General features: G+C 35.7%; 1 protein-coding gene across 3 annotated transcripts in view; it reads right to left on the reverse strand.

Annotated features, from left to right (window-relative positions):
• The window catches only part of CNTN5 (contactin 5), a 665146-nt gene extending 656891 nt beyond the window's left edge, over positions 1 to 8255 (reverse strand). For all 3 annotated transcript variants that reach the window (XM_038761846.1, XM_038761848.1, XM_038761845.1), the window contains exon 1: positions 7831 to 8255. The gene's annotated coding sequence lies outside the window, so the exon portion shown is untranslated. The remainder of the gene's footprint in view (positions 1 to 7830) is intronic.
• Positions 8256 to 10827: the final 2572 nt, after the last annotated feature.

The raw sequence follows: 10827 nt of genomic DNA on the forward strand, positions 1-10827 counted from the left end.
TATTTTATACAATGATCATTTTAGCTAATTTACTTCACTTTTGAGCCAATTTCTAGCATTAAGAACATCTCCTTACTGTCCCAATAATTTTATAATGACTATACGATTAATATGGGGCACGGGGTTGGACCTGAGTTAATATTTTTGAAAAATCTTAATAAACTCCTAGTTTTAATTTTGTTTCCACAATATAATTTAAAAAGCAACTAATAAAAACTGAGCTTTTGAATTGTGGTATATCAGAGAATGCCTGTCAAAGCCCTAAATGGCTGGTTGGGAAAGAATGATGGGGCAAAATCCACCCTTCCCAAGATTCAGCAGCCTCATTAAGTTCTGTCCTGGGATGGTCAGTAGAGATTTCTATGTACCTCTTTAAGATTATTGCTCACATATCTTATGAAAATCTCTTGAAAAATGTCAAGAGAAAATTCTCCTTCTACTCTTTATTTTTGCTTACTTGATTCAAAGTCTGCTATAATTCTGGAAGGAGTCATCATCCATATTGTTTCACATGAATTTTAGGGCACTAACTGAAATAGAAACTAAAGATTTTATTATGCTAAAAAGTGTCCATCCAGCAAATATTGACAAAAAGAATTGTCTGATGAAATCTTTAATAAGGGCCACTTGAGCAAAACACTGCCATCGCCTGCTGACAACTTTCAAATGTCCTCAAGGTTTCTTGTAAAACCCTAATCAAAATTGAATTTAAGATTATCACTTTTGGCAACTGATTATTGTTGAACTGTTGAGGAAGGTCTTAAGACTGTTCTTCTGTGTTCTGAAATTGTTTTATTGCTAACGTATTAAACCTGACATGTTCAAAACGTGATGCGGAAGGATTTTTCCACCAATTTTAATTCAGTATTTTTATTATCAAATATTTCTGAGTAAACAGAGACTTTCAGCTTTTGTGACATTGCCACTTGGACTTTTTTGTTTTCATAGTACCCCCACTTTCAGTGTTTCAGATCCAAAGGGTATTGTAAACATACATTCATGCGGCATTCCTAAGTGTGTCGATACAATTACACAAAACTTAGTAGTGCAAGATCATGCTCAAAATTGGGAGCTGGGCAGTTTGGAATGTATGTCAATCAATCAGTGATATTTATTGAGTGCTTAGTGTGAGCAGAGCACTGTACTAAGCACTTGGGAAAGTACAATACAAAAGAGTTGGTAAATTTGTTCCACACCCTCAATGTGCTTAAAATCTAAAGAGGGTGACATTAAGGAAAATTTAGGTGACCATGACCTTAACTAACTTTACTTCTGGGTTTTGTGACAGTGATAACTCTTGAGAGTACATATGATATTGCATAAGGTTGTACATTATATAGAGTTTCAGAAACATTAATAATAAGCAAGAGATAATGCCACTTCAACAATGGAATGGACAGAATCTTGAAATCCAAGGTTTAATTTTGCTCCCCCAGGTATCCCCTTTAAAATAAAACATTTTAAATCCATGTCTCATCAACCCCTTTCACATAATACTAATTAAAATTGAAATAATTATTTTTTACTTGTATAAAGATTTGCCACACCCTAAAACTGTCATATAGGCGCAAAGAGAAACAAAGAACTTTTCTTCTTGGTGTTTTCAAATTTTAGAACAATGCAAACAAAAGAGGGAAGGCTGTTTTAGATTATCATGAGGACATTCACTACACTGCCTGAGTTGACAGATCACAAAGAAACTTTGGTACTTCTGAGGAAAAGAAAAAATGAGTTTGCCCAAATCAATGCATGCAAGCTCACTCTCCCTCTTCATATATACATATACATACGTATGATTTATATACATACATATGTATAATTTATATATATATATATATATATATATATATCTCCACTACTTCCTTGAACATATACACTACAAAACAAATTAAATGAGTCATTTTCTATATCTGGATGAACTAGAAACAGTCTCGTGTATTTTAATATCACTGCTTTTCTTTTGTTTCTCACCTCTTTTTAGGGTGTTCTAAAATCCAATGGCCATTTGTCATTCAAGATTCTAAATTATGTAGTCAAAGACAGAGTCTATTTACTATTTATAGTCCTCAGGTTCAATAACTTAGAAAAGATAAATACATTATAGGGGAGGAAACACTGTAAAATAAACAAAGAAAAATAAACTTTTTCAAAGCTCTTTGGTACCTAAGGTCTTGCAGAAAGCTTAGTTATTCTACTCAGGCATCTTTTTAAAGGAGTCTCAAATGTGATGACTATAAGAGGAGAGAAAGAAGTGAGGTTTATATATTAAAATGAATTTTTCCTTGCCCTTCCATCTATTGCCACTCCCACAAATTCCCCATGCCTGCAGTGCTGGCTTGATTGGAAGCATTTTGGTTGGGGGCTGGGGGGAGAAGAAGGGGGAATGGAGGTATTAGATGATTAATTATCGAATGACATACTTTTTCCCCCCTGCCCTGTTATGAGTCCCTTCAACTGTACAGCTGCATAGTTAATTCAGTAGCCTGATCTGCAAATACTACAAAGATGACAGTTGTATTAGACTGAATTCTCATTTGGTCTCCTGCCCACATTATACTTTGACTCCTGCACAGTTAAGGAAGGCAGGTTTCTGCCCCTTCACAGATGCCGTATTAAGAAGTTTGTGACTAAGATACTAGGTGATGTCCGAAATATTTCTTCTCCCTTTTTCTTGATATGATCAACTGATTGGTACTCTTTACTGGCAAAGAGGGGCAAAAATCATGAGAAGCAGTTTCTACACAATGGGGTCTCTTTTTCTGCTCATAATTTATGGAAAGAGTGCCTCTAAATGCTTATTGCAAAGACATCTTTCTATCTATCCTCTAAAAGTAGCATGTTTATCCATTTGAGCTATGGGATTTATTAAACGCTTACTAAGTGCTGTACTAGCTCTGGGATAGATAAAAGATAATCAGATACTGTCTTGACAGGTAGGTATCTATTAAGGCAGGGTAGCTTTCCTGTCCATTGTTAAGTGACACATGATCCTTCCCGATCAAAATTGGAGGAAAAATTGGGAAACTACACCATCACCCAAAATAGAGCAATTAAAATAATTTACAAAAATCAAACCATCTATGTAAGGTTCTATCATTAAAAAAATGCTTTACCATTCCCTTAATCTCCTTTCAAGAACACTGATTTTAAAATCTGAAGTATCAATAAATTTAGTTTTTTGACCACTGGACTTCATTTGATTCACATGAAGTTTTCACACCACATCTTTAACTAGGTGTAGCAGCAAAGCTGCATCATTTCAATCCTTCCTCCTACTGAAGCAGGGTGTACATCAGAGAAACAGAAAATAATAATTAGGAGGAATGCCAACAAAGTCCTGGTCCAGTCCCATGCCTCTAAGACAGTTGAGTGTCATTCTTTTCTTAAAAGACTTCAGAGATGGTGGGTCACCATTCTAATGTTCTACCATATTGTTCATCAAACATTTCCACCTGATATTCTACCAAAATCTTCCCTACCTCATTTCAACCATTGTTCTTTTGTTCAGCCCTCAGTAAGCATGAAGAACAACTGGTTAGCATGCAACATACGCATCCTACATGTACTTGAAGATAGTAGCTCAGTCATCTCTTAGCTTTTCCTTTTTTGTTTTTAGGCTAAATAATCCTATTCCCTGTTAGTTTTTCCTCAGATTCTGTCTCTTTATTCTCTGTATCATTTTTGCCACCATTCTGTGGGAAAATCTATCCAAAATATCAAGTGTGACCAAGAAGGATGAAATAATTCAGTGCACAGCAAGGATGTGAGAAGTCATCTAGCATCATTTATGCCATCAAAAGCACAAAGAAAATATTTAAGGTTTTATCCTAAAACTTCCCTCTAATATTGATAGAGGTCAAAAATACCACAGGACTTGCAGAAGGATTCATTAGACTTCCCTGGAGACTTGACCAAATTCCTTGTACTATTCTGGGGTAAAATACACGCAATATTTCTAAGAAAGTTTTGATGTTCCCACCAAAAGACCAGAATGTTGGAAATATATTTTGTGAACTGGTTTTGTAGAGCAGTTCTATTTCCAAGAACCTGGAAAGAAGAGTCATTATGTTTTGGGCAAATCCAAGTTAAGTTTTGATGATCAGCACTTAGACAAAAATAAGGGAATTACAAATCATAAGACTATACGTGGAAGGAATACAAGGGGACGTATTAGGGGTTTTAGCTTGGAATGGCACATTGAGAAGAAAATGTGTAAGATTCCAAGTAATTGTTGTAAATAAATGTTCAAAGTAATAAGCAGAGCACATTTCCCTATCAATAAGTTGATAAAAATACATTTATATGTAATACTAGCACAACTTTCACAGTCCACTTTAATCTTTCAAGTAAATACTAAGTATTTAAAACAGTCTTAAAACAGCCACTCATTTGCTGATTAACTGCACCACTTACATTTTTATTATTATTCTTATGGACATTTAAACACTATTTTTTCAAAAAAGTCAAACTTCATCCCTGATGAGATAAAACTTTTATATATGTGTTCCCTGTGTTTTCTTCAAACACCCCCTTCCCCCTCTCCCAAAAAAACAAAACCCAAAAACTTGGGACCAGTATTTCAAAATTAAAGGGGTGAACAAATGGGAAGATTCTATTTTTATTTTTAAGGACTCATAAAGCTTAAGTGTTAAGAAATTTTATTTGTTCCATTATTTTTTTTAAAATGCACTAGCCCCTAATGTAGAGTTATTGATCACAAATGCTGAGAAAATACAACTCTGCAGGGATTCTATTGCTTTAAGCTTCCGACCAGGTTCTTTCCTGTTGTAAAGTGCTAAGAAGTTCATGCAACATATTAGTGTAACCTAATAGAGCCCAGTTCTAACCTGGTACAATATTGAAGAAAATATTTTTCTCTAGACATATACCAGCAGGGAACTCACAGCCTATAATAAGAAAACCATGTTTGATAAGCCTGAGGGTTGGTAGCTAAAATGTTAAAGAATAAAATTACTCTTAAATGTTCAGGTACATTTAAAAGCACTGATGAAGAACAGAAACATGTAAAGTCTAAGTAATCAAAACTAGAAGAGAAGAAGAAATTATTTAAGGAATCCAAAGGAATCAACATCTGGATTTAAAAAAAAATAACGCTTGCTAAAAGCCACTTCAGCACTTAAACAGTCAAAAATTCAGACAGCAATATAGTCTTGATTCACTCTCTGATGAAGATAATTGAAGATCTCCTGCAAAAGAATTATTTTTCTTGTCTTTTTAAATCTGATCCTGCTAGCTAATTTCAATGCTGTTTTTACTTTCCAGTGGGGGACGTGTTTTTTAATATGAGAACATAGTTTTGAAATTGTTTCATCAATTCAAGCTAAAAGAACTCAATATTGACTTCTGAAAGCACCATTTCTACCTTTCTCCGCCCAGAGAAAACTCTCTAGCCTTTTCAGAAAGTCTGGTACCTACCTCCGAATCAACTTTTAATCCCTTCCAATATTATCAACATTATCTTTGTAGATCACTATTTTGTAGACTGTTGCCTAGAAATAGATATTTTCTGAAATCCACATTCAGCTACACCAGTCCTTTTCTAGTAGTTTGCCATGGTACAGGAGAGTCAGGGAATGGCAACAAATTTTCTAGGTGTGATGAACCTTTCAAGTGAGGTTTTTACAGAAGTTATAAATATACAACTTCAAATGATGCCCAATCTTATCAGGGTGGACAGTGACCTCTTAACAAGTGAAACTTGGCTTACCTTAAATATCAGCTACTCAATCCATTCTTTAAAATTCCACAAGTATAGATTTTCAGTTTCCTAGCTTATACAAGCCATCAACTCTCTTTGCCAGAAGCAATCTTATCTGCCATGCAATTTCCTTCTAGTCAATGAAGGCTAGTGGGTTCTCTACTATCAATGGCTCTAAGTTTCCATTTATCTCTAGTGATATAATAGTTAAAGCCAAGTGAGCATGCACCTCTATCTAGTCAAGTATAGTTCAATGCTCAGATCATAGTCTATAGCGATGTAAAGCATTTTTTAGAGGGACATTAAAATTTTCAGTTTTTTTTCAAGTAATATTTCTCATGAATCTTCTCATTGACCCTGGGTATCAGATTCAGCCTTTTGAATATAAAATACCCAAATTCTACCTCAACCTAAATTCATTTCTTCAACTTTTTCATTTCTATAATTTAGTCCCCTTTCCCCGCCCTGGCACTCCCTTGGTACCTTTACCTTTCTTCCCAGAAATGTAACCAGAAATGTAATGGTATAAAATGTATACACACATGCACGCACATACACTTCTACGCTTTGTACCTGTCTAGCCACACTCACAGACCCACAAACCTGCACTCACACGATTTGCATCTTTACTTCAACTTAATTAGCCTTTGTTTACAATCACTCATTCTTTTAACAATTTTGTTCTCATCATTATCCAGTAAAACCTTCACAGTAGTTTCTTCTCAAAGTAAACACATTTCTTTCAAGTTTTTGAAAGACACAAGCCCACCCAGAAGATCAAAGTACAGTTTTATAGGGCAATCATACTGTAGAAGAAACACGTGTAAGGCAATTAAATTTACTACAGACCCTTTTGTAACATTTTACAATAATGACCTAATCACTGCTAATTCCTTTGGTATTCAAGGTACTAATATTAATCATGATGAACTCATTTAGTATTAATGTGGATGTCACAAGAATTTCTAGAGGATTTCTGCCATAACTCAGCAATAATTAATTACACCTCCACCAATTTAAAAATGTCACCAAATTTTAAATGTCTACATTTAACTTCAGCTATTGGAACCTTAATGAATATATATTTTCCAAAGCAATGTTTTTTTTTCTTCAATGGAAAAAGGGGCTTAGCCTGAAAACAAGAAACTCTGGAAATTAGTTATTTAATAAATAGTCACAAAAAGAGTAACATACAAAGTGTTCCACATAAAATATCTGGGAGTTTATATCAACTGTTGTAACTTCTTTTCAAATAATATAAGAGTATTCCTATCTTCTGTGTTTAAGGGGAGGAAAATTATTCTAATTTTATCTATGTCTAATGGATCATTCTTTTAGGAGATAAAAATCTATAAATCATACAAAGTACAGCACTGCACATAGTAGGAATAATTATCAATCCATTTTAAAGAACGCTCATAGACATTCAACAGAGGCTACTAAACCATTCTCTTCATCTAGAGAGGAAAAAACAGGGCAGCTCAGTATAGTTTTTTAGGCTTTTATACTCTATCAGTTGCAGATATACGCTTCAGGGATATCATTATTAGCATTCAAAATATTGTTTTTTCCAAGTATTCTAAACTTCAGTATAACTCATCTTATAGTCTTCCACTGCTGCCTTTTAACAAGCAAATACACTGTCAGACCCCAGAGTCAATTCTTCTGTCCTTTACCCTAATCTATAAAATCCCTCAATCACAAAATTGACATTCAGTTCTAGCAAACTGCATTCTCGTTTCATATGTTTATTTTCTGTCATGGATGATTCCTGATATCCTGGCATCGTTCTCTTCCCCGGCTCATTTTCTGAAATTGTTTATCATTTTCTTCCCCCTTTCCTCAGTGAAATTAGGGAGGAGTAAACAGGTTACGTTTACTCCTGATTTAACTTTTCTGATGTAAAAATCCAGTGGAGGAAAAAAACATGTACAAACCCTTTTGTCTTCATCCTACAATTTTTACATTCTGAAAACATGGTAGTTGAGAAGGTCTTTGCAGGCTGATTCTTGACCTGCTGTGGTAAATATTTTCAAATGCAGCTAAGATCTAGGAGTACAATGACAGAAATCACAAATCGGCCCCAGGGTAAAGGAATGCCAGTCACTTACCGATGATGTGACAGAATCTCTCTCTGCCTGTCTTCCTCTGTGACTCTCAGTTTCGGGCTCCCATCCTCCTTACAGCCTTTGATAGTTCAAATGTAGCAGTTCCTTCTGTTGCTCCTCTGCCTAGGGAAGAGGAGAATTGCAGAGTTTTTAAGCATCCAGAGGGAACCCTCCAGATTTCACTGGCTCTCACTGATGAAAGGATACAGGTATTACACCCTTCCAGCCCGGAGCTTTAATAGCACTTTGGATGATGGTTTCTCGCAGTTTATGCTTCCTCCACTCTGTATTTCATTATATTTGGAAATAGGTGAGGCACCTCCTCTGGTTGGTGTTTTTTTGTAACAAAAATTTCTCATCCAATACGTTCTCGCTTCCCCATCGCTCTCCGTCTCTGACTGGCTGTATCCTCCTTCTGAGGTCTGGGTGGAACAGTATGTATGAATGTGTGTGCGTGTGTGTGTATGTGTGTCTCGCTCTCATCCGCTCTCTCTCTCTCTCTCTCTCTCTCCCTCTCTCTCTCTCTCTCACACACACACACACACACACACACACACACAGAGCGCCTCACTGCCTCTTGGTGAAAAGGTTCATTTAGCATGTCCCTAGGCTTAAAGGACTGCTTGCCTGAAGAAGGGCTTTTGCATGTTTCCCTGCTTGTCTCAATAGTTAACTGATAATTTCCTCCTCCTCTCCGCCCTTAAGAAGGAAGTTTCTGTTGCTATTTTGCCTTTTTCCCCCCCTCTGGACTTAAAATGTCTAAGTTTTCTGAGCAAAAATTTTATATGACGGCTGCATGTTAGACCTCCCACAAACTCTTTTCTACCTCTGCTTACCTGCTGCTGTTTCCCTTCTGGTGTCTATGAATTCTGCGGCTTAAAGCTCAGATCCAAACCTCAAACGACTTACTGGGTTCTGTTTGCTCCTTTCAGAACACTATTTTCCACTTTTGTATTCTTTATCTATCTTTATTTTGATACACTTCTCTTTGTATTAAAAAGAATAACCCCAGTGACTCTTATCTGCAGACCATTAGGCTCGAAGTATTTTTTTTCCTTCCCCCTTGCTTTTTCCAAGCTATTTCTCCTGAAGCCAAAAAAACAGTAGGCTTAGGCTCTTTCTGAATTTTTATATCACGATGGCTGTAATTGGAAAAATAACACAAGTAGTAAATCCACCGGATGGCAGCTTTAGTGCCATTGTTTCTGGCAGGCCTCCCTATACTTTTCCTCTCTCGATTCATTCTCTAATTCTCTTGATCCATCTGATTTTAATTGAATAATAGTTAAATAAATTACATTACCTCTCTTTTCACTATATTTCTCTTATATGGTTAATGTGGTAGGGGTACTTAACTGAAAAGCAATATTATTGAATGCTTCTTTCAAGTCAAGCTCTTAATTTTGTCGCATATCTGTACTACTCAGGGCTGTTTGCAAAAACACAGTCCTTATTCTTCTGGCTCACTTCATATCTGTTTGGGTGTCTGCGTGGCTCTAATTGGCCCAGGAAGAACCAAGTGGAGATGGTAAAATGAAGGGTTCTGCCATCAGGACTATATTACTTCACGCACAGCTTTTCTGTTAATTAAAATTAGTCTTTCCTAAGTTATTTTACTTCTTCTTACTCATCCATATAGGCAGTACAAACTCCCAGTAAGTGCATTAATGGCTACCCTCAGGATGTACACTGATTTTAATCCCTCTTAATCCATGACAAAGACAATTTTCTCCTTTCTACTTAATGCTTCTCTACCCTTCCATACTTTTTATTTTCTTTTTGCTGCTTTCTAGTAATTGGGTTATTTCCTTTATGTGTTAACTGAGTGATTGTTGACTAGATTTCACTTTCAGCTTTTTCCGGCTTCACTGACTTTTCTTAGTGATTTCTGCTCAGGCAGACTTTGGTGCCCATGAGGAAATCCCCAATCTTCTATAGGGTGTTTGAAGTCTTTTGCAATAAATTCAGAAGTATCAGATCATTTGAAAACTTTTTGCTCTTATTTCCATGGTATTTTTTTTTGGCCTCGAGTGAGTACATTTTTGCTGGAGATGACTTTCTGTGGACCTCTGGAGAAGTGGATCTGTTGGTATTTCCATTCTCCACTCTGTACATGCTGATGTAATAATCCATTTACTATGAGTTTTGATCATAGGGATTTCCCATCAACTTCACTGAATTTCTCAATTCTCAAAATAAGCATCTTTAATTAAAAAGGCTGATGCTATCAACCCCTTAGTTTCCTTCATTTATTTGAAAATTCCTAGGTTTACTTTTGCAACTGCTTACTTTCATATGTGAAATGATGGTTGCAACTTTATACCTGGATTTGTTCTGTAGAACAACAAGAATGACATACTTTTCTTAAAACAACTACACAGTTTGGAGGTGTGAGGAGTCTTTAGACTGGACAAGGAGGGAGAGAAAGAGGAAGAAGAGTGAGAAAAGAAAAAGAGAGAAAAAGGATGAAGAGGGAAGAAGAAAGGGGGGGATGTAAAAAGAAGAACTTGGTTAATTGACATGTTACAGCCTATCATCTTAATTCTCAGGCTATCATATGGTCATTACTTTTGGTGTTTCTAGGTTACATGCCAGCATTTAATCAAGAGTCAGAAATAGTGACTACATTAATTCTGATCTCATGCATAACTCATGAAGTTCCATTTCTCAATATTTCTAGAGTCACTATTAAAACCAAAAAACCCACCTCTTGCCTAATAAAACTGGTCTTTTACACCTTAAGGATAACTAGAATTGTTAATGAAGCATCTATTTTTAGTGATGTTTAGAGAGAGATGAGCTTGGATGAAATGAAGATATATTTGATGTTATGTTCCCCTGAAAAATCCCTAAGTTCCAGGTTACAATAACTACATCAGGCTGCACATAATTCCTTTCATCTTCATAGAAAAAAGTTATCTAACTAGAATATCCTTGAGAATGTCAGACAATACACAAATGACAGTAAACATCACATTTCTCTTTAAAGATAGTCCTTAT

The sequence above is a fragment of the Tachyglossus aculeatus genome, chromosome 20 (assembly GCF_015852505.1).
Source record: "Tachyglossus aculeatus isolate mTacAcu1 chromosome 20, mTacAcu1.pri, whole genome shotgun sequence".
Classification (NCBI taxonomy): domain Eukaryota; kingdom Metazoa; phylum Chordata; class Mammalia; order Monotremata; family Tachyglossidae; genus Tachyglossus; species Tachyglossus aculeatus.